At 39.9% G+C, this 25,655-nt stretch overlaps 1 protein-coding gene across 2 annotated transcripts in view; it reads right to left on the reverse strand.

Moving 5' to 3' along the window:
* Window positions 1-25,655, reverse strand: part of ankrd11 (ankyrin repeat domain 11) — a 117,339-nt gene that overhangs the window by 86,243 nt on the left and 5,441 nt on the right. The window lies entirely within an intron of this gene.

Raw genomic sequence — 25,655 nt, forward strand, 5'->3', positions numbered from 1 at the left:
GCAAGACAGGATTAAGGTCAGACCTCCCTAGGAGGGCCTGAGTGGTAAGGAGGATGATGGTTAGATGTGCATTTGTGTTTGTACTGGAGTGGAACCTGTGGGGGCTTTCCCAGTGGGAAGTACAGGATTGATGGATTGTTACAATCCAGACAGGGAGTACAACACCACCCTCCCAGAGTTTGTAATACAGGATAAGGACAATCCATTTTATTGATCCCAAAAAAACAAAACAAAACAAAAAAAACAACCCGCCAACAAAAAACCAACTGACAAAGACCATAACGATGAAACCAAAGCCAACTTTGGTAGATAAGGTTAATCGGTCGAGTCACATTATAGTGCTTAACACACCATATTACTAAGAGTAAAAGTGTTTGAAATTTAACAACTGTTATCTGTACAATATAGTAAAACACTGCATTGTGTCACTCCAGAGACAATGAAAATATGTTCCCTTATTGTTAAAAAATAAATTAAAAAATAAAAATAATATCCCCATTCCTTTCCCCTTCAGCATGACAACTCAGACCAGCTATTTGTACTGTTTGACCAAGTCAGACAACGTGTTGCACAAACAACTTGTTTTGAGCGTGATTCAACCACTACTACCTTCTCCAGAGACCTTTGTAAGATTTGAGATTTTTTGTCAGCTTTCTACAAAATGCTTCTGGACATGCATATTTTATTCTGCTTAGCCTGTATTGCAGAGTATGTCAAAGAGAGCAGTGTTTTATATTTTAATTATACTCTGTTAAACAGAAAAAAAAAGACAGCCGACCTGTCCCTTTGCACAAATTCTTTTAGAAGAAACTGCTAAGGAAATACAAGTGACATAAGAAGTTCAACTATGGTGCAGAACAGATGACAGATATCCATCTTCAGGGAGATAGTCAAACAGGTGCCAATGAAATAAGCAAGAAAGAAAAATGGATCATCATCTTTGTGCACAGCCTATGAAATCAGCTCACATGAAATCTGCGGTGAGAATCACAAAATATGTGTGCATTGCTCAGGGAACAAAAGCCAACTAACACCAAGGTGGAACGGTTGTTTACCTACTGGAACCGACAAACTTCTTACTGATGCTTTCGTCTTAGATAAAGAGCGTTGACTAAGCTACACCAGGAGAGCATGAGAGAGTGACGCATATGTGCTGCACACGCACAAAATCTACTGAACAGGCAAATTTAGACAAAACATTAACCCGACTGACATGAGTCCCATAAAAGCCTAACTTTTGACTGTAGAAGTCTCCAAACGCTGACACGTTTCTATGTTTTCTATACAACTGTGTAAGATTTGTTTCTATACTAATACAGGTCAACAGGTTGAAACACCTGCTTAAAGTGTGGCTCCACTTAACTCCTCTTCGTAAAAAGCCTCGCCTTCAAACTATGCAGAGCTGACTTCAAACATTTAACATGATCATGCATAATTAGAAGACATTTCTAGCTCTGCATCACCATGACAACAGGTCTGCATATTCACTTCTGCATCTTCACTGTCACCATTATCAAGCTGCTGAAATATCAGCAGTGTTTTTCAGATTGCTTCACCAACTTTATTGCAGCACTGCAGGTCACATGTCAGCGAGGAACAGAAGAATATGTGAGGCACGGTGCAATAAGCTACAACATGTGTGCACTTCTAGAAGCCTTTCTAAATCCTGCTCCAAGGTGAGCGAGCTAGTGAGACCAGCCCTGGTTTTAATGGTGACCTTCAACAAGAATCAGAGCCCGTCTTTGATGCTGACAGACTATGACTGATGAAAGAGATAAATCTCTTCACTGGAGCTTGGAGAATAGAACTGCGCCTAGACTGACTCAAACATTTGGTTGCAGCAAAAGAAAGAAAGAAAAAAAGACAGAGGTATAGTTTAGAGAGCTTTACTTACCTAACCATCTCATCAGCTGTATCAACACTGCAAATGTCCTGCCGTTTAAACTTAAGACTAGACTCACTGTGTGCAGTGAGGACAGAGACCAACAGTTCCATGTGAATGACCACTAATGGCACCTGAAGTGCGTGTTCTCTTTGTGTAAAGAGAAAGGCCTTCTCTGGATGTTTTGGGATTATGTAGGACAGGCAAGATTTAACACAGGTTTCAGGGCACAGATATCTTTTTGCTTCACTTTCTGCAAACCTGAATCACTACTTGTTTTCCATCAGAAGTCTGGACCATAAAACACAAACTCAACAGTGCTCCCCAAGGCTATAACGCACCTCTTCAGTCAGCTCTGTGTCTGGCTGTCCTATCATAGAGCAGATCAGAGGCAGCTGAAAGTCAACCTGGAACAACAGCTCAGGCCCTTGTCTGATTTCATAAAGAGTGTCACAGGCCACATAGGCATCGTGCAAGGGCATTCAGACCAGAAATACTGCAGGACTTTACCGAGGTAAGAGACTGAAACAAAAAGTTGTGTTTTTCTTTGATATCACAGATGCTGTACTGCAAAAACTAGAAATAATGAACACATGGAATGGGGTGAACCAATGCTAGTGCATCTGACAAAAAAAACAGACATCTCAAGAGCTATGTATGGAGACTTAGATCATCAGAGACAAAGAAATAACCAAAAAGCAGTATGCAAATTAGGGCTGGGCCATATTATACCGTTCACGGTAATACCGGTATAATGTTAGGCAACGATAGGAAAATGAAATATCGCGATAGAATGGGAGTAAAACGCGCATGCGCAGTGCCTTTGTTTTCATACGCACATGGCCGATTGTTGAGTGAAACAGATGAACCAGAATTGGTTTGTAAAAATGGTGCAACTTCCGTGATGTGGAACTGGTTTGGTGTTTGTCCGTCAGATACACAACAAAGCACATTTTTTTGCAGAACATGCAAGCGGCCGTTGTCATTGTCATATTTGTCGGACTAAGATGCTCTTAAATCTGGGAGTAATCTGGGTCCTAAACTCCGTATGCTTCAGGTCAAACAACACTGCAGCATCACTTAGAGTTAAAAACTGTCTAAATTCTTTCATCTTTAATAAAACGATCAGCATTGCTGCTTTACCAGGTGTAACTATAAAGTTTAACTTCCAGGCATCCATGAAAACAAAAGTTATTACATTTAACGGAGTTAGAAGTTAGCAGGAAGCTAGCGGAAGTTAGCTCGCTAGTTTCGCTAGTTACCTAAGCATGATATTGCATGTTCTGACTGAGAGATTTCTGAAAAAAATCAAACGTACAGCTCTGCTATCACTTCCAACATAAATGAAGACAGGAAACTAAACAGCAGTGACGTTTGTAGGGTTACTGAAGTTGGGCTAGCTGGTATATAATGATGTGCTACGTGATCGCTAGCGACACAGCTATGTTAGCATAACATAAACAGTGAAGCTGGAGGACGAACACTAACACTTTTCCACTTATAAAAGTTAACGTGAAGGTTCTTCATGGTTAGAGACAAATGCAATCGCATGGCAGGATGCTGTAAACGGACCAAACTTCAGTCAGGAGAACAACTGAGATAATCCATCCACAATACGAGGTTAGTCATTAATATACTGCAACAACATGGGAATAGAGCAGCTGCCAGAGAATTCAACATTAATGAATCAATGGTACAGAAGTGGAGGAAGCAAGAAGAATGAGTTTAATAAAGTTTGATTTATCTGACTGCTTTGTTTCGCTTAATGTGCCTTATAATCCCGTGCACCTTATGGTCCGAAAAATGCGTACTGCACACTGCAGTTTAATGTTGCAAAGCACCTATTTTTAACTTCAGTGGATATTATATATGGTTATGCTCAGGATATGTCAGCCCATTTCTACTGGAAATGCCTTTTGGTTAAACTTTCAGCAAGGAATTTGCATTTGCACTGTTACATTTTTATAAAGCTTTAATGTACATAAAAACCAGCTTCTTGTTTAAGTGAAAATAAATGGAAGGTTGTCTTTTTGCGCTAGTAATGTTGTGGAGTTGTATTTTGTCTCGCATCAATTATATCGTCGGTTATATCGTTATCGCAAATTTTCAAATGTATATCGTGATAAATATTTTTGGCCATATCGCCCTGCTCTAATGCAAATAGTATTGCACCTCAAATGCACAGAAGCAGCTCAAATTCAGGCATCGAGATCTGGATTTAAAAAAAAAAAAAACCAAAAAAAAACAATGAATTTCTCAACTTTATATTAACAACATATCGTTAAAATGTTCTAATGTGAACAATTTGGGAACATATCATTTATGGAAGTGGTATAGACTGGGGGTGCACATAAGTGGTCCACAGGTGCGCATTTGCTGTCAAAATAAAAGACGCGCACCAAATAAGAAGTTGCAACGCGCGTTTGCATACATATAAAAGGCACTGTTTTTGTCCGCTAAAGTGGGATTTTCACGGCATATTCTGCACCACATCTCTGTGTGTTCATCATTGGTTTGAAGCCAGCTCACCTCCTGCAACCATACACGCTCCTTCTGACATTTCTTTGGAGGTGGAGGAACACCAAAGTAATTGCTTAAAGGAGCTTGCTTCTTTGACATCTTTAAGAGTTCTAAACAAATGTCTGTCCTCTAGGGCTGCCACAAACGATTATTTTGATAGTCGACTAGTCACCGATTATTTATGCGATTAGTCGACTAATCAGATCATCATCCACTGGACGTAAAACTACAGCTTATTGCACCAGCAGCATCTGCTCTTATATAACTATCGTTAGCTTACAGCTTTAAGCTTTTAAGGTGCTAACTAAAAATAAAGACAAGATGATAGTTTATTCAATTTTAATGAAATTTGCAGATTGTTTCGGTAAAGTTTAATAAACTCCTTGCTATCTAAAATATAACAGGACACCGGAGTATATTCTCCAGCATCTCACACTTCTGATAATCAGCTGTCTGCTTGACGTTTATTCAGCTGTGTAAAAACTATAACTTTAATCTCAGCCAAACCGATTTACTCAGGAACAAATAAAATACAAAAAAAAAAAAAAAAAAGCCAAACAACAACATTTTTAATTTATCTAAGTGACTCATATATATTTAACCTGAGTCGCGAAAGACGGCGGTGAGTTTGAAAACAATTTGCCGGGAGTCCGGTGTTCTCACGGCGCTAGTGACCTAGCCCCCGGCTAGCTATCAAGCTAGTGGGTAACAGACGTCTCCGAAAACGTCGGAGCGCTTTTGAAAATATGTGGTGTCCTGATAAACTGAGCCGATATTTGAGGTTTACACAGCTACATTCTCGCCTGAAAATATGTTAAACGTTTATTTTGTGACCCAGAAAGAATAATAAGAGTAATATTAAAACTAACTAGCTACCGCCATTGTTGGAAACTAAGCTGGGCCGCGCTATGAATTCTGGGACACAGCTGCTTCTTCTTCTTCGGGGTTTAACGGCAGCTGGCATCCTTGTACATGCTGTGCTGCCATCTTCTGTTTCAGTCCGTTATTACACTCTTAAATCCTGCTATTATTCCTGCGTCTTTTGCGATCTTACAAAGCTTCAAACGACACGTCGACTATTAAATCAGTCGTCGACGATTTTGATAGTCGACGTAATCGTGACTGGTCGACAAATCGTGGCAGCCCTACTGTCCTCCTCCAGAAAATCTTATGTACGCAAATATACGTTGCAACTTCTTATCTGGTGCGCGTCTTTAATTTTGACAGCGAATGCGCACCTGCTGACCACTTATGTGCATCCCTGGGTATAGAGACCTGCACATCAAAACAACTCCAGCACAATGGCCAACAAACAACAGGTCAGTTCGTCCATCTGTCATTTCATGTCTCAAAAAAAGAGAACTCTACGAACAATTTTTGGATATATGCGATCAATATTTCAATCACTAAAAACAGCAAGGTCCTTCCAGAGTAGAGCAGGGCGATATGACCAAAAATATTTATCACGATATGCATTTGAAAATTTGCGATAATGATATAACTGACGATATAATTGACACTAGACAAAACACTTTACAACTCCACAACTTTATTAGTGTAAAGCCCCCCACCATCAATGTATTTTCACTTAAACGAGCAGCTGTTTTTATCTGCATTAAAGTTATATAAAAATTTAACAGCACAAATGCAAATTCCTTGCTGACAGTTTAACCAAAAGGCATTTCCAGTGGAAACTGGCCGACATATCCTCAGCATAACCATGTATAATATCCACAAAACTTAAAAAAAGGTTATACACACACACACACACACAATACGGTAATATTATCACTCCCCCAGGCTCCTGCCTACGATAGCCGTAATGCTCCGACAATCCATCAAGCGGTGCGGCTTTGTGGCTTAGCAAAGTCGTACTAAAACATTTGACAGATTTTCGAGCGCCGTGTACCACATAAAATCGTTTCGAGGTCAGTAAACACAACCAGAACTCATACATAGGGCACACGGGATTATAAGGGGCACTGTCGATTTTCAGAAAAATCAAAGGATTGATTTTAAGTGTGCTGTATTTTCCAAAAAACACGGTAATAACGACGGCCCGCTAGCATGCGCTACCAAAAATAGTGCTTTGTTGTGTATCTGACGGACAAACTCTAAACCAGTTCCACACCACTGAAGTTGCAGCATTTTTACAAACCAATTCTGGTTCATCCATTTCATTCACCGATCCGCTTTCGCCCTTCTCATTCTCCGTCGCCGGCACGCTTTTTCCACCATGTGCATATGAAAACAAAGGCACTGCACATGTGCGTTTTACCCATATTCTATCGTGATATTTCATTTTCTTATCGTTGCCCAACATTATACCGGTATTACCATGAACGGCCTCTGGAATATGGCCCAGCACTATTCCAGAGGGTCACTTATTTACATACGTCTTGTGGATAATCACTCCACTTACACTAGAACCGTTATGGCTAAGCCAACATTAGGTAGGTACTTTACATAGATTCATGTGAGGTTATTTTCAGGATCACTGCAGAGAGAATAGCAGAGCAGTAGAGACAAATGGTAAATGGTCTGTATATAAGCAGTAATATTAGACTAACTACCCTATGTTGTAAATCTAATTAAACCTTATTTTCAGTTGTCCCCAAAATATTCTTGCAGCTTTAGATGATCCACCATTCACGAAGAAGGAGGGTTCATAAGGGTGGGTTAGCTTTTAGCTGCAATACTGCAGGGAGCTGTGATCAAACTAAATGGCAAGTCATTAGTACATTTAACTGAAAGTACTAAGTACTATGATTAAGCATCATGTATATAAATATTTTTTAAATCAAAGCCACAATTAGATGAGCCTCTTCACTTAGTAACCTAATATAGTTTTACCTGTTCAACAGACATCTGCTCACGTACATCCACAAATTCCACACTGTACAAAGTTCAGGAAAAGGGTAAAAAAAACCCCCAACAAACTCTGTCACCCTCTCACCCACTGTGTCTGCTGTTTCGTCTGTGGCACATAGGGCTGCCACGATTAGTCGACTAGTCACGATTACGTCGACTATCAAAATCGTCGACGACTAATTTAATAGTCGACGCGTCGTTTGAAGCTTTGTAAGATCCCAAAAGACGCAGGAATTAGTAGGATTTAAGAGTGTAATAACGGACTGAAACAGAAGATGGCAGCACTGCATGTACAAGGATGCCAGCTGCCGTTAAACCCCGAAGAAGAAGAAGCTCTGTCCCAGAATTCATAGCGCGGCCCAGCCCAGTTTCCAACAATGGCGGCAGCTAGTTAGTTTTAATGTTACTCTTATTATTCTTTCTGGGTCACAAAATAAACGTTTTAACATATTTTCAGGCGAGAATGTAGCTGTGTAAACCTCAAATATCTGCTCAGTTTATCAAGACACCACATATTTTCAAAAGCGCTCCGACGTTTTCGGAGACATCTGTTACCCACTAGCTCGATAGCGAGCCGGGGGCGAGGCTCACTAGCGCCGTGAGAACACCGGACTCCCGGCAGATCGTTTTCAAACCCACTGCCGTCTTTCGCTACTCAGGTTAAATATATATAAGTCGCTTAGATAACTTAAAATGTTATTGTTTGGCTTTTTTTAGTATTTTATTTGTTCCTGAGTAAATCGGTTTGGCTGAGATTAAAGTTATAGTTCTTACACAGCTGAATAAACGTCAAGCAGACAGCTGATTATCAGAAGTGTGAGATGCTGGAAAATTTACTCCGGTGTCCCGTTATATTTTAGATAGCAAGGAGTTGATTAAACTTCACCGAAACAATCTGCAGATTTCATTAAAATTGAATAAACTATCATCTTGTCTTTATTTTTAGTTAGCACAGACCTTAAACACTTAAAGCTGTAAGCTAATGATAGTTATATAAGAGCAGATGCTGCTGGTGCAATAAGCTGTAGTTTTACGTCCAATGGATGATGATCTGATTAGTCGACTAATCGCAAAAATAATCGGTGACTAGTCGACTATCAAAATAATCGTTTGTGGCAGCCCTAGTGGCACACAATTACTGTTTCACGGGTGGATAAAGCCACAGTAATTGAATGTTACATTAAATTGCAACCCACCCTACCCTGATTCCCAGTCACAGCCACCAATCCTTAATGACTTTTCTGGTGGAAACCCTGGAATAACTATCTGCAACCACCATTTTGCCGAAACACACCTGATAAAAAAAAAAAACAATTAAAAAAAAAAAATTGGCTTGTACTGAAATAAAGTCTTGCTTTGCCCTTGAGGTGGGGGTCCCCATATGGACGTAACATCACATGTAAACCATTAATAGCATCTGAAGGGTGCCTGGTGTTGATGATAAACCCGTGGTTATATCGAGTTTGAGATAAACAATATGAAGCAACAGCAGCTCAGCAGAACAGCCCGGGTTCAGCCTGCAGTATGTCAAAGGATCAGGTATCAGGCCTTATTGTAATATTTTAACTAATTAGATTCAGTCATCTGCTCCTCTATGCGCAAGCACTGGAGGGGAAACCTGATACTGGAGGGTGTGGGTAGACAGCTGTGGGGAGGGAGGATGGGCCAAGGGGAGGAGAGAGAAAAAGAGATGCACACCGCACATCTCCTCTTCAAAAACATCTACATTATTGATAAAGGCTGGTTTCTGCAGGGAGGGACCAGAGCACAGCGATCCTACACATCTCCAGCACGAGCCACCAATGCATACACCATCATTTGAAGCTTTATTTAAAAAATAAATGAATAAATAAAAAAATATAAACACCACATACACTCATGCTTCAGCATGGAAGAACGGAGGAAAAATAAACAGAATAAGTGGGTGAATAAGGAAGCAGGGAGTTGGGACAAACTGCTTCTTTAGAAAACATAAGAAGGAGAGTCTGTTGGAGGGCTGTGAAGGGTGGATACCAGCTGAACAACAAACCAGCTATATAAAAGCCTGATTTCAAAAGAAAGAAGAGGAGTGAGGGGAGGGGGAGAAGGGCTGCAATGAGAAGGCAGCAGCAGCAGCAGCACTCGTGACACAGTTAGCGACAGCGCTTGTTTGTTCGGCACAGCCATGCCGCGGCAAGCTCAGCTCACACGCTCGCACGCTCAGCTCCCTTCACTACGGCTCCACTGCTGTTGTCAAGGTAACAAGCTCTCTGGACTGAGGGAAAAAAAATCCTCACATTCAAAATACATCTTTTCAAATGCTGGACTCGAGATGTGTTGCATGTGTTCTCAATATACAGCTAGGGCATATACAGGGTGGTCTTCAGAAAAAGAATGCTTCTCGTTTTACTGTAAAAACCGATCATTTCCAGTGAGCCTTTTATCTAATATAGACAGAATTAAAATGAAGGACCGCAATGAAAGCACTATAGCTGTGAAATTCATATTTCAGAGGTGCTTTTTAAAAATTAAAATAGAATCCAAGGTCTCATCACGAGAGCAAAGATTACGGCAGAGGACAATCTTATCTCACTAGGTGAAACATCCACGGGATTTCAACTGGTTAATCATCACAGGGATCCATATAAACAAAGGAGAAAAATAAAAGAGCATGCAACTTGTGCTCATATGTTACAAGTGTGGGTGTGAGAAAAGTAGACTGAGCAAGATTTGTCCAATCTAAAGCTAAAAATAGCCACTTTTTGCAGTCAGAATGAATACTAAACATTACTAGAGTTCAGTAGTTAAAGACATGAAAATGAGGAGCAAGGAAAGTCTTATGTTCCTAATAATTTCTTAATATACAGCTGCCAAAATCATAACAACATTGCAAACAGGTGCTGTAGGGAGTCATGGTCACATACATCCATTTCACACAGTGACGGATTTCAAATACGTTAAATCCAAAACACGTTTTCTTCTAAGAACCCTTGCTATATTTTGCAATATAAACCTGCACATCGGTGTCAACATGGTGTAGGCTGGAGTGGGTGGATTTGCTGGCCTGCCACTGTCCTATTTTACAGCAGAGGCACTGGTTGATGCTCCAGAAAAAACTGCCAAAAACAGCAGTGCCTTTCAGACCCATTCTCTCCATCAGTACATTCCAACTACGCTACACTTGTTTCTTCTCTTCCTTTCTTCATATCATGTGATTGATATGGAATGCCATTTAAAAGGGGGTTTTCATAGGACCAACTTCCTTAAGCTTAAAATTTCAGACACACACACACACACACACACACACACACAGGATCCTTCTATTGCAAACACATACAATAAGATCACATTACACATCACACTAAATCTATAGTCTGTAATATGAAAACCAGCATTTTACTATTTGTTCATCTGAAATATTTTTGTTCCATTTATTAGAAATGGCTTTTCCTCACTTAAAGCTATAGGCTAGTTTAACACAAATATTTCCTGCTCGCCTTTTTCAAAAGACGCACAAAGCCGAAAATTGCACTGCAATGTCTGATGGACTACACACACTGCTGTCTGCAAACATACTAAACTAAAAGAGCTAAGATATGGGACTGCAAAATGAAAAATGTATTTATTGTGCCGCTCGTGTTAAACAATAGGATTGTAGAGTAGGAAAAGGCCAGCCATGGTGTTCACTGATGCAGTTTACACAAAAAAAAAAAAAAAAAAAAAAAAATGTTTAAACCGAGAAAGCTTGCTCAGCCATTAAGCCTCGCACACAACCTGAGCATTTCCACAGTTCTGCCATTTGTCATTTTCTGTTGCCATGGTTTCAGTGAAAGACAGAGCTCTATGAATATTGGAAATGGAGGAGTAGCAGCACATGGTACATAAACACCCGCAAATGCTCTAACACCACAGAACGAGTCAACTGTGCTGGTTCTAAAAGCCTGCAGCCATCCGCTCACCCACACATTTCTTAGCCAGTAAAAAAGCAGGCATTTAATAAATATCTCCAGCTGACACACATTGTCTCAACACATACACTAAATCAAATATCCAGCTACAAAGCCAGCTTGCCAGTTCTACACACGGTTATTAAATGGATTTCTTTAAACGCACAGTCTGTTCTCCATAAAACAGCATGCCTCTCTAGAAGATGCAGATAACATGATAAGAACAATTATTGGACAGTACAGAACTGCAGCATTGATTGCAGCATTGATGTGTGATAGAATTATTATTATTATCCACATTATCCACAATGGCTGACATGAGCCATTGTCAAATGCACTAAAACCTACACATTAACTGACAACAGAGTAGGGCTGGGCGATATGACCCAAAATTCATATCTCGATATTTTTTAGCTGGGTGGCGATTTAAGATATATATCTCGATATTTTTTTAAAGCCATAAGTTAAGAACAAAAAGAGTTCTTAGTCACACTGTGTCCCAGATGTCACACAGGCATTTTTATTTACATACAGCATAGATTTACATGAAGAAATTACTCAAAAATAAATTATCAGCATTTATTAAATAATCATGCTCCATAAATAAAAGAAAACAATGTTGTTTTTGTGCATAACAAAAAGCTCATAATTGTGCAGTCAAAATGTAAACTAACAGATGCTGAGCATAATAACAAAGACAGATTTCACAGCTGCTCTGTTCCCAACTTCTACTGCGTGACTGACACCCTTGAGTTTGAAATCCGCTTCGTAACCATGTCTCTTAACAGGTGCCATTTATGGTCCTTATACACACACACAATACGGTAATATTACGTCGAAGCACAGTACGTATCACTCTGCGAGGCTCCAGACTACGGTAGCCGTAATGCTCCGACAATCAATGAAGCGCTGCAGGTCCGTAGCTTACCAAAGTCGTAAAACATTTTTTTGACAGATTGCTGAGCGCCGTGTACCACCTAAGATCGGTTCGCGGTCAGTAAGCACAACCAGAATTCATGCATAAGGCGCGCTGTCAACTTTTGAGAAAATGAAAGGATTTTAGGCCGTGCAGCCCCTGTGGGCTGCATGTCGTTAGCGTGGTTAGCTCGTTAGCGCGGTTAGCTCGCTAACACGTTGACGCCATCCAGCCCCACAACTCGCTAACGGAGATTTGCCGTGTCCATCTGGTCACTGCCTGCAGGTGAAGCTATGGGGGAGGGGGAGTTGTATTCAGTGAAGGAGACGCGAGGCCGAGTAACGTTGCGTAGAGACAAAAGTGGACGAAAGAGAGGCAAACTTGTGGCTCCACAAGTATAATTATAACGTAACATAGACTATATCGATATAAAGGATATTGTCATATCTTATATCTCGTATGAAAATATATTGATATTTTTAAAAAACTCGATATATCGCCCAGCCCTACAACAGAGCATGTAAAAATGCCAATGTCCATAGAGGTTTTATATCGGGATATGAGATTTTGGTCATATCGCACAGCCCTAGATGGCCGCATCCTATGTGAAAGTGCCTTAAGATAACATCAGGCTTGACTTAAACGCAAAAGCCTGTAGCAAATAAAGACATCCAAAAAATACGCAAGAACTAAATTTGTATTTATTAGAAAAATAATACATCAGAACACAGTCAAAAGTCAAAACAACTCTACAAGTCATAGTCATCAAGTACTTACACAGACACACAAACAAAATTGTGGAGCTAAAATACTGCAATAGTGAGATTAAGGGGTGTATCAAAAAGAATCATCCCATTTAGAAGTGCTTTAATTCTGCAGCCTTTCATCAGATATATGTGCTAGTAGAAAGAAGGGATTTCTGAGTTTGACAGTATGTAGCATAACAGCATTGGCTACATAGACTCCAAACATGCTTGAAAATGTAGTAAAAGAGTCTGAATATCGTATGGACATACCGAGTACATACAAAGGGCCACAGCATATGTGAATGCTGTAAGTTTTGTAAGTTAAACTTTATAATTAGACATGTATTTTAAAATGTACAGCAATTCTCTACATCTTTTACTTAACAAACAAAACATACACATTATATTAAAACTATACTATTAATAAAAGCTTCCCAATTAGTACTAAAAGCATCTGCCTATTAAAATATCTGACTGAAGAGACTAAGAGAAGCCAAGGCATCATCGCTGGAGCTTTTTATTCATGACCCCTTTGACGTTCCCACAGTTTGCAGTTAACTAAAAAACTTTTGCAAACATAGAAATAAAAGTTGGTGAAGCAGGAACGAAATATCTCTAATCTGCTGCCTCTTTGCTGTTAGCTTCCTCTATGCTTCATTAGCCCTCCCATGAGCTGCATCTGACATGTGACGAAGTAAACAAGGAACGACATAGAACTTGAGTCAACAGACTGGCCCACATTACTGGCAATACCCAGTCAGATTTTTGAATCAGGATTAGACCAACCAACATGCATTTCAATGAATGCCTAGTAACCCAGGTTATTGTAAGTTAGAAGATGAACACTCATCATGGAGCATTTTCAGTATTAGATATCAGATTAGGTCTGATAGGAAGCATCTCCTGTTGTGTGCTACATGTGAGTGAAACAAGAATCATGAGTGAAAACAGGTATGAAGACACGTCCTAGTTTATATACTGGTAAGAGTAACCGCACAAAACCACACAATTCACAAGAAGCCATTTCAGACTTTCAACATGTTCTGATGAGTTTACTGGCAGCATCCCTATGCAGCCACACACAAACACTGTGTTTCTCTTAGATTTCCCATTTTGTTCCCATTAGGAAGCTGTCTAAGCACCAACACACAGTGTGTATGTGTTAAAGCAGGGAAACTACTGGAAAGCGTGGAAGAAACAGCTACATTAGTCTCTGGCTATATATGCTTCTGTTAAGCAAATACTACCCTCTAAAGATCTGTCACTGAAGCTAAAAATGCTATGACAACACGCAGTATCCCGATAAAGGATATAGATCATGAACACATACACCCCACGAGCATTGTGTATTTTTTTTCCTTCTCTTACTCCTAAGACGCAAGAAGACAAATTGCACATGAGGTTGCTGCAGAGCACTTTAATCTCATGGATGAAAACCAAGCTACTAACTCTCTCCACTCTTTCTGTGGAGGTATGACTGCCATGCACTCACTAGAGCAGAAAAACACAGCAGTTTGGATAGTGGCCATTTAATACTCAAAAAAAATACTATTAATACATCACCAAGAGAACAGCAACGGCAGTATTACAACACAGCATTTTATTTATCAAGGTGCACTTGTACGCGAGTGAAAATTGTTCCCCTCACTTCACACAAATCTTTCTACCTAAAGCTCCCTATATGAAGCAAAGGTAATTGATTTTAAGAAAACAAGACACATACTCATCCTGTAGAAATATAAAAGTCAAGAAATGCAGAAACCTTTAACTGCTCTTGGGCAACTCTTTATACTTACATTCTGATTATATTATGCTCAGTAAAAATGAAACAGTCAGCTTTACCCTAAGTTTTATATAGTGCCTATGCTTCGACATCGAAATCCACCAGCCTTTTGACTTGCATTCCTGTAAATTAATCCTGTTGGTGTGTGCTTATAATTTACTATCGACTGTTGTCATGGTAGGAAACAAGGCAAACAGTTAGGTTCAACGCCCTTAGCCTCCTGCACACAGTGCTTCCTGAGGAACCAAGGCTACTGCATAGAGGTGGAGATGGGGGAGGAGACTGTCAGAGAGAGGGTAGATGAGCATGTGAGGATGCAGTGTGCAAGCATATTTCTGGGCTCTGAAATGCGAAGGAAATGGTGGCTGAGGCAAAGTGGAAGCTGGAGAGAGGGGAGAGAACAGAGGGCTGGGATGTGGAAAGCAAGAGGACATGAGTGGAGTCGAGCCAAATGTGTGAGAGAGCAGCATAACAGCGCACAGCGGGGCTGAGTTCAGCAGACAATATCATCTATCCAGGAATCACAGAGGGCAATATGATGAAATTAAACAGATATGTTGCACGTGAGTATGACAAGCATGCATTTGTGGCAAATGGCTACATGAAGAGCATATCCATACAAGTACAAATCAACAATCGAATTGAGGAAAATTACGTTACGCTGGCATGGCAAAGGAGGCAAGCAAGACATTAAACCTTTATTTATTCTGAAGGACCAAAACCCCAGAGAAGCGACCATAAAAAAGAAAAAAAAAGAAAACACTCACTAGCTTTAAAATGAATTTACTATGCTTTTCATTATTTTCTGTCATTATTTACATGCAATTAAATTGCCATTGTCAAATAGTAAGGTGTGTGTATGTACAAGTTATAAATAATAAATCTCATGGTTTAGACTAATCTAAACCCTTACTTTCAGAGTTTCTCTTTCTACTCTTTGATTTAATACCAGTAAGACAGGATATCCCTAATGACAAAAGCACACAGCTCTCTCTAAGCACAGCAGCTCCATCCATTCACTGTTCAAACCTTTTGTTTGCAAGGTGCAACCAATCAGAAGATAGACAGCTTAAAGGAAGCTAATATGTTTTGTTTCAGACAAAGGATGAACAGAGGACCTCTACCTTTAAGCATGATTTTGAACAACGAAGTATGCAAAGCTAGATTCCAAAAATAAAAATATGCCGCAGGATATTGATATTGATAAGTTTATTTTTTATATCCTTCTGCAAACACTCTTTTAACATATATAACAACGTCTAATGATCCCAAAAGCTTACCAGTTATAATGACACTCTGAAGTATCAATAGTTTCTGACAAAAATTGCAGGAAATTAAACAGGCACTTTAAAATAGAAGCACATTAGAAGTTCTGGAGATTTAAAGATTTAAGATTTAAAAACAATTAAGGGTTTGGCATCAATATCAAAGCCTTGAGAGCTCGCTTGCTAAATAAAAAAAAACAAACAAAAAAAAAACAACATATTTTGCTACATGTCTTAGAGGTGCTTGTTGGAGGATGAATGTAATTGGGGGGGAGGGGGGGGGGGGGGGGGGGTTGCAGTTCAAAATCCCACAAAACTGTGCTGTGCTCACAAAACAAATGTAAACAGAATCCTGCAAGATAATTATGCATTGGAAAATGAGGCAATAGGTTTTAGAATTATATTAAAGGGAGAAGCAACACGATCGCACACATGCACAATTTCTAGTACAAGTGCTGAAACTTTAAAGCACTAATGTGGTCCTCCTCCAACACCTTTCTCTAAAAAAAAAACAAAAAACTGTACATTCAAAACAGACTAAGCTCTGATTGTGGGTGAAAACTGGCTTTGCATAAGTAATGAGGAGGAATAAAAGACTGCCCTACATCCACACCAGAGATTACACTGCTAGCTGCCGTTTCTATAAAAAGATTCAATGCAGGGAGTATGAGTGACACAGTCTCTCACACACACACACACACACACACACACACACACACACACACACGGTAGTATATTTATAGGACAGAAGGTTTTAGCATAAAAAAAAAAAAAAAAAGGATCAGTCTCTGGTTAACTGCAGTCATCCAATCACAGATCTGCGACTGTTTCAGGCTTTGGAAGACAAACACAGCGAATGCTGGAAAGATTAATGGCTGCTCCAGACCAACTTCAAATGCCTTATACATTTCCTGTTCTCCTGTTTTCCACTTCTCATTTAGACTGCTTCCTTTTTGGGCAAAAAACAAACATCTATGAAGTATCACAGTGTGTGACACAGAAATACAATGCGGACGTACAAGCCCAGTCTGAGAGCCAAACACATGTTAGCCTGTAGCTTTAAGAAACTGCTCTGAGCTGCCACATATTCAGCAGGGAAAGTCCCTGTTGCAGGCTGACTGAGATGATGTGATTTTCCATTGCTTGATGACAGCTGGGTTAAACACATTAGCTACTGGTTTCAGGGAATTTTTTTGTTAGCCCCAAAAGATAATTCCCTCTACACTTAAAATGTTGAAATAAAAAAATGAATCAGATTTGTTATGTACTTCAGTATAATTGACTTTTGTTTAGAATATGTTAAAAATGTAAACCCCCTAAAAGTGCACAGCTTTATGTCAATCAGGTTACAAATATATGTTCCATAATATTTTTGTGCTCTGTGTCTGCAGCATAATAGGCAATCATATTAACTACAGTAACCAGTCACCCCTTCCCCCCAAAGGGACATTTTAAGGCGGGAAAACCCCTTGCTACTTAATTCACTACTGGAGAATGAGCAACAGTTTCAGTTTTTTGGCCAAACTGCAGGGCATTAATGTCAGGATTGGCTGATAACAGAGAAATGGGATTTGAGGGAATTTGAGTTTATGTTAAATGAAACTCAGTACATAAGCAACTATATCACGTGGATTAAAATTTGCTCTTTGTTGTGACCATTACGGTGCATCCTACTTTTGCAAATAGGACTTGAGATACTTCTACAACTTGAGTGGACTGTGTTTGACTAAAATACTCTGGAAAGGTTGTCTAGATATCTAGAGTTTATGGCATATGTCAGGCTAAGAATGAAGCCATGAGGTTGAGAGAAATGTTCCTGTGAGACTGGGTGGTCTCAACATACAGATCTCAGGAAGGATTAAAATATATTCTGCAGCACTTGAAGAGCGGTGCGCAGCAGCCTCAATCATTTTCAAATGGAAGCAGTTTTGAACCACCTACAGTCACCCTAAATCTGTCCTACAGACCAAATAATTAATCAAGGACAAAAGGCCTTTGTCAAACATTTAAAAAAAAATGGCTATGTCTGCCCAGCACATTATGTCCTAATTATAATGAAAGTAATCTGGATCCTTACCACGGTTTAATGGGGTTCTTTTATTTCTCATGTTTAACCTCTACACTAGGTTACGTATCAATGGGTCTGCTAGCTTTTCCATTTATCCAGAAAGTAACAGAGACAAACCAACAAACCTCAACAAAAAAATTTCCCTCTATGGAGGAACTGCCTCCTTGTGAATGTCAATACTGACAAAAATAACTTGCATTTCTGGTATATTTTAGAATTAAGTCATCATAAAAAGTGACTTTGTCTACAGGAGCAGCTTTGTCCTTTTTCCTTCTCGCCAGCCTGTGTGTCATGTATGGTTTACAAACCCTGTGGGTGCACCTTCAGCTGCAAACACGTGGACAATAGAAATGTGGTTATGTGAGATTGCACAAAACAGAAAGTGACAAAGTTGTGTTATCGTTCTACCTCCCCAAACTTTCATGATAAGCTCCAGACATATGTAGTTTATGTACTGTCCCGTACACGTGACGTCTTCTCACTTGTCCTAGCTGTTAACTGTTAAGAGCTTCACTAACAGCCTTCATGTACCAGTTCAACAAAGTCACAATAAAGGTTTTACCGAACAGGAAATGTCCACAAAATGTTCTAAATTTGGTCTCGGGTGTAAAATTAGCAGAGTACCTTAAATAGGGATAAGTAACTCTTTTGTAAATAACAGAACCATTGTACAAATGCATATAATTTATTCATTTGAATAATCGTGAGTAGGTCTCTCCCCAATAAATGTGCAGTTAAACATATATGAAAGGCCAATGATGTATATTTATTAGAGGATGTTACAGTGCGCTGTGAGAAAGAGTTCAGGCTTTCATCTGTGTTTTTTTCATGCTTCAGACTGAAAAGCCTGCAGTTTTTGATGCAATGCTACGGCCAGTCTAAGCATGGCTTTAACACATTCCCCCAATATCCTTCAACAGTGTCACATGCACAACTACGAGGACATCCAAGTTATCCTGGAAAGCTAGAGGAACTGACACAGTGTTGACACAGTGGCCTCATTTGTCTGAACTACAGTTTATGTCTGAAGCCCCTAATGAATAATGGACCAGGCCTCTTCTACCAATAGAGCAATGACCTCCATTACAGCAAGCCAGAAACAAGAACTTGAAACTTCATGGCCCATGCAGGATCCATAAATAAGCTTTGACAAAGTATGTCACACAACTGAAGGCAATTACCAAAAAAAACCCCAAAACAAAACATGAAGAAGGCAAAGTACAACAACATTAACAATAGGTGAAGAGAAGAGTAACATGTAACATGGACAGTGTCGAGAATCACAAGCTCTTTATAGAAACCAGCCTGATTGTAAAGACAGAAAACAGCAGAGTTGTGAAAATGCTTGTACTAGTCAAAAAGGGTGCTCAGACCCTTTGTGTTACATATACTACCCCGCAGCATTGGGGGTAGGGGCGGGGGATAATGGATGCATGTATACGAGCAGATCTTGTCTCTCTGGTATTTAGGTTTGCCTTTACTTTTCATTCACATCCCACCGGCACAGCCGCAGAGGCCCATCTCCCTGCAGCCATCCCCTCCCCCCTTCCTGTTGTTGCATTTCAATGTAAATGGGCGCATGAATGGCTGCAGCTGGCCCATCAAAAGGCCAGCACTGCTCCTGCGAAAGGGTCTCTGTGATTGAGATTCAGCCAGGCCACCCCACTCTACCCTCCCCCACTCAGCACATTGTCCTAACCCCCTTACCCAAGTCTAAGCTTATAGCTTAGTCCCAAAATAAAGAGGGCACTACAGGACAGCAGAAAGCTGATATAGCTGTGGGCCTCTGAGCATAATTGTTGTCAGAATGAAACCATTTCTCAACTCGGCAATAAAACCAAAACATATTTTATTTTATCAGAAGATGACAAAGGTAAGTAACAGACAAAAAACAAGATCACTGCAGAGAACAGAAAGGAACAGACCCAAAATGTCTTTCATATAGAGTGCTTACAATCAGTGTGGCATGATTCTTCTATTAATATGTCATGTAGAAAGAGAAGGCTGTCAACACAACTTTGAACACTGATGGGAATTTGCACAGCAAATCCAAATAGTTTCTCTCCTCTTCTCTGTTCCACTGTGCTTACACTGGTATATTGCAAGCTCAGCAGTACAGTGGTGTATTATACGTTTCTAAGTATGAAAGGTTCCACTTTGGTCTGGGTAACATAACTCTTGAGAAGGTCCACATTAGGCTTCGTGCAGACGGCTGCATGCCTGCCAATTTGCTATGACCACACTGGCTTGTCTATGCAGAAGCCACCAACTTCCAAGTGTACATCTGTACAGAAGAACCACATTACAGGCAGCACCAACGGCTCTGACAAATCATCTTTAAAACAGTGATTTACACAAAAGCCATTTAAAGAGCTAATGGCATTCACAAAAGCCTCTGACTGAGAAAACACAGCTTTTCAGAGGGTTTAAAACCACAAATGCATCATTTAAGCTCTGGAAGGACATGGAAAAGCCATTTAAAATAATCTGTAAATTAGAAGGGAGAAACATAGAAGGTGAGAGATCAGATAAGCACCCTGTCATGTCTTTTCCCCATGTGTCAGAGACAATCTGAACAGACCAGGACAGCGGTGCCCAGAGGGACGCATCACACAGACTGTCTGCGCCATTAGCTTAGAGACCTGGCCGACTAACCTCAGGACATTTCCAACCCCACATATGGATAATACATCATTCCATGCAGTCTACTGCTCATCCGTACACTCAAACACCAACTGTTGTCTCCAGATTTACAACACCCCTAATTCATGCCTGCCCAGATTGAAGAATGCAGCCATTTGCCTAATAGTGTTACCAATTCAGACACTTTCAGTTTGAATGGACAAATGAGATGAAGCTTTTTATAGCCAAGACTTTCAACTATTAATTATTCCTTAAGACACACATGGAGTCATATGAAGAATGTGAACAGTAGCATATCTAGAAAAACATAAAAATGAAACTATGAAGACATGCTCGTACAAACATTAGGTTTACTTTGTACCTGAGCCTCTTTGGAGTCAATCAGAATGGAACTAAAAGTGTGACTAAACATTGGCCTACGCACCTACAGATATCTTAGCTAGAAGGCAAACTATCCAAGGGCATAGGTCAGCTCACGCCATACAGCATTTATGACCTCTAAATAAATCGAACCCTGGAGTATACTACTGTGTGATAAAAGTTTTGACATTTTCTGCATGTCTAAAAATTATAATTTAGCATATCAATAGGTTTCCCTGGAAAATAAGAGTGAAAAATATTCCATTTTCAAGCTTCGATCAGAAAGATCAAAAGCCAAGTCTGTGGGGGGAAAAAAAAAAACATTTCTGGAGAAGTAGTAGCATGCCAGAGTAGAAAACCTTTCCCCTTTGATGTGCAGAGACTCAGGGAAGAGAAAATATTATCAAAAGTGCTGCAGCGGAAGGCTAGCAAGTAAGCAGAATCTAACACGAGTTAAAGACTCCATCAACCATCAGGACCTTCTAAAACCTGAAACGAGGCTCTACAGTCCCTGAGGGAAACAGCAGCATTGGGGCCCGCCATTTTGTTCCATTTCGCTTCGAGGACAGAGGAGGGGGCAAAGGACTAGACTGAATTTCAAAGGGCTTCCGATGCCATTTGAGTATCCACTGAGATTGTACTGTTAGAACAGAGCAGCTATAAAAGATTTACACAACTCAAACAGGGAGGAAGAGAAAAAAACTAAACATGAAGAAAGGGGGGGGCAGACAGGCAGATGCAAGAAATAGGAGTAGCCATGCTTGTTTACCTAAAAGGACCACACTCTCAGTACAAGAGGGGGAGGGGAGACGCTGCATTGACAGAAGGCAGGCAGAGTGAGTGCTCGAGTTGCAGCTAAAGGCTTCTTTTCTCTCTTACGACCAACACAACTGTTTTATCCTTCCATTTCAGCTAAAGATGGATCTGCAAAGAGTACTGCAACACTGCGCCAGGCACCTTTGAATTGCATTATTATATAACACATGAGAGCAGAAAACACACGACCACTCTTTTTTTCCCCTCAATGCTGCACACATAAATGTTGGCAACGGTGTAAATATCACAACATTTTTTTAAGACAACCCCTTACATAAACAAATGTGAAATTTAGCCATATATTCTATTGAAATAACAGTCATACACCACTTTCTACAAAAAATAGAATCAGCGCCACAAACTTATACTGCTGTACACAACATAATCCTATAAATTTAAAGTGTACTATAATCACTCTACCCAAAACTATAGGTCAAATTTTGTCAAATGTTCAAAAAAATACACACACACACACAAAACCCCCTACAACCCCCCCCCCAAAAAAAAAAAACCAAAACAAAAAACCCAATAAAAAAAAAAAAAAAAAAGCACGGTATACACACACAATTAATTTCAATAAGTACATGTTCAGTACAGCTTCTCTAAAAAGACAAAACTGAAATTGAGCAGTTAAATAGATTTGCAGGGTCAATTAGTAAACACGCACAATAACAACCTGCAAACCACCGCAGTCATTTAAAGGAATATAGTAAAGCATGTTGCTGAATAGTTATTAGTACTCAGTCATATTTTTAAGCATAAGGGCTACTGAACAACTGTCGCTGCATTTTACCTTTACTTAGCTTGAGTTTTCTTGATAACTAAGCATAATTCATTATTCTGTACTTCTGACGGGTTATCACTTGATTTGCTAACAATAATAGCCTGGTTGTCTGTCCTGTGCAACAGCTACTGTCAAGCCAGCCAAACAGAGCAATCAAGCAGGTCTTGTTCTCTTCCTTGCCATTCTGTTGTTTGTGCATAATACATCGACTTGTTCACCTTCATACCAGCTTTTCATCATTAACAAAAAACAACAAAAAACAAAACAAAACAAAGGTAGTCCATCTTTGAATGAGACAGAAGACTGAAGAGGAAAAACAGAGCACTAAGGTTTACAACATGCTTAACAGCTGGCCGATATCCGTACACCTCAGAGGTTGAGTAAGGTTGCATCGACACTAATCTCTGTCCAGACAAGTGTTTCAGCAAAGTTTCAGATAATCTCTGTCTACACAAACTGCCCGTGAACACACAACACACGATTAATCGCAAACACTGTGCATGAGTGTTTTTATAAATCAGGTAACACACAAATTTAAGGCAATCGTGCTGTCAGAACACAACATGAGCTTCCGAAGCAACTAGGGACGTAGTAATTTGGAGCAGGTATTGGTCAAAACCAGACCAAAAAAGCTGAGATAGATATTCATGTTCATGCAACATTCTTGTCAGCAGTGGTGGATAAGCTGCTAGCATGGGGGAAGGTAAAAGCTTTGTCACTTTCAAGATGGTATGCCAGCAGCAACTCTTTATGTTTGCATTGTTGTTTGATATAACCGCACTATTCAAGTGCGCTGCAATGACTGAAAAGTGAAGATGATGTTGATGTATAGGCTGTTGGCATCTCTCACTCATTATGCTCTTTGTGTGATACTTGTTAAAAAAAGATGTTTTTACAATTATGATAAAATAACATGGAATTAATTCACTTCACTCTTCTCCTGCCAACATGCATCCTGAGTATGTTGTGCAAGTTTGTGTTACATTATTGTGCGAGGTGCATTCACAGAAACTCACTAACAGAACTATAAAAAGCACAATATCCTAAATACACACTCGTCTTAAATGTTAGATACTGTAGGTTTTGTTTTTGCTTTTGTCACTGTGTTATTTATTATTTTACAAATAAATACCAAATGAATAAATGTATTCTTGGATGTATTTATCTGGTACATTTTATACTGATACCCTGTGAAACATAAAAGATCAATTACCAGTCTGTTCCCCACAATGAAGACCACGGCTTACTATTTAACTCTTCAAATCAGCAGATGCTCTAAGCCAATGTTTTAGTGTCATACTGGAAAGAAAGAAGTTGAACTGGTGCATGCCTAATGGAAATAATGGTAGTGACAGTATTATTATTAACAATGTGAAAAGTAACCACACCAAGAAGATAAAGCTATTAAATGTGTATGTAAGAGATGGCTTAAGTTTAAATGGCCTGTATTTATATAGCGCTTTACTAGTCCCTAAGGACCCCAAAGCGCTTTACACATCCAGTCATCCACCCATTCACACACACATTCGCACACTGGTGATGGCAAGCTACATTGTAGCCACAGCCACCCTGAGGCGCACTGACAGAGGCGAGGCTGCCGGACACTGGCGCCACCGGGCCCTCTGACCACCACCAGTAGGCAACAGGTGAAGTGTTTTGCCCAAGGACACAACGACCGAGACTGTCCAAGCCGGGGCTCGAACTGGCAACCTTCCGATTACAAGGCGAACTCCTAACTCTTGAGCCACGATCGCCCGGTTAACTTAAATTTGTAATTGACAGTAGGGCTGCACAATTTTGCATAAAATGAGAATCACGATTTTTTGGCTTAGAATTGAGATCACGATTCTCTCACGATTTTCTTTTCTAGTATAAATATTTATTGCACTTATTAACTCCACATCAACTTCGTAACAGTTGAGACTGAACATAAAAACAATAAATAAACCTAAAAACAACAAATGTCTCACGTTTTGTTGTTGTACTGCTTGAAATTCCGTCTCCACCGTTGCTCGACACTGTGTGTATAGAGCAGGTAGTGCAACAATAGAAAAATAGTTGCGGGACGGCACAGTGTAGCATTTGTCGAGGGTGTTGATCATTTTCCTAAATCCCTGGTTTTGCACAGTGTTGATGGGAGCCATATGTTTGGTCAGGTGATAAGTGATAGCCTCCGTAATTTCTTTGTGCCTGCGGGAGTTCGACGTGTATAGGGAAGCGCTGTAAGGTTCCCGTTATTGATGTTTGGGTGGTTGACCGGGACGGATTTTCTCCTGTCACTTTCTCGTCATCCCTGACGTGCTCTCCGTTGTTTTTTCCCTGCTAATTTTAGCATCACACGGCACAGCTTCTGTATCACGTGGTATAAGGCTCCGCCCTTGTCATTTGTTGAGCAGGAAGAGTGAGCGCTTGTTTTCATGCAGATTACGTCCCGGATCAAAATGCGGTACAATCATCGTCGTCGTCTTTTTAAAAAAATTTTTATCGTTGTCATTTGGAAATGAGATCGCACATAAGTATGAATCGAGATTTTCTAATAATTAATCGTGCAGCCCTAATTGACAGGATCAGAGACATGGCACGCAAACGTTCATGACTCTATAGGAGAATTCTGTAACAGGAAAAGAGCCAATCAGCATCCAAGCTGGAAATCACATGAGCCAATTCCAGTTGATAAACTTGCAGTTACGCACAGCAGATTTACAAGTGTCAGCTATGTGTTGGAGGCCACATCTACTCATCGTAAAGATATAACAGAGTGCCCTTATCACTTGATCAATTAAATCTGTAACCAGAAAGAATCAAGGCATGTGGTTCAAGTGTTCTAATGGGATTAGCCAGAGATGCTGACTGAGAAACTGCATACAGTCAGCATCACAACATACACATACAAGTACATGCATATCTTACGCGAGGGGGAAAAAAGGAACAGCTCTTCAATTCTTATTTTAGAGTGAATTGAAATCTGTATGAGCAGGGGATTCTGTACATTCTGATTTTGTTCCAGTGACTACTGAAAATAAGAGCTCAGACTTGTTCTACAATTATAAAAAGGGGCATCAAAATAACTGCCCA

This window comes from Aulonocara stuartgranti (assembly GCF_965226115.1).
Source record: "Aulonocara stuartgranti genome assembly, chromosome: 1".
In the NCBI taxonomy this organism is placed as follows: Eukaryota; Metazoa; Chordata; class Actinopteri; order Cichliformes; family Cichlidae; genus Aulonocara; species Aulonocara stuartgranti.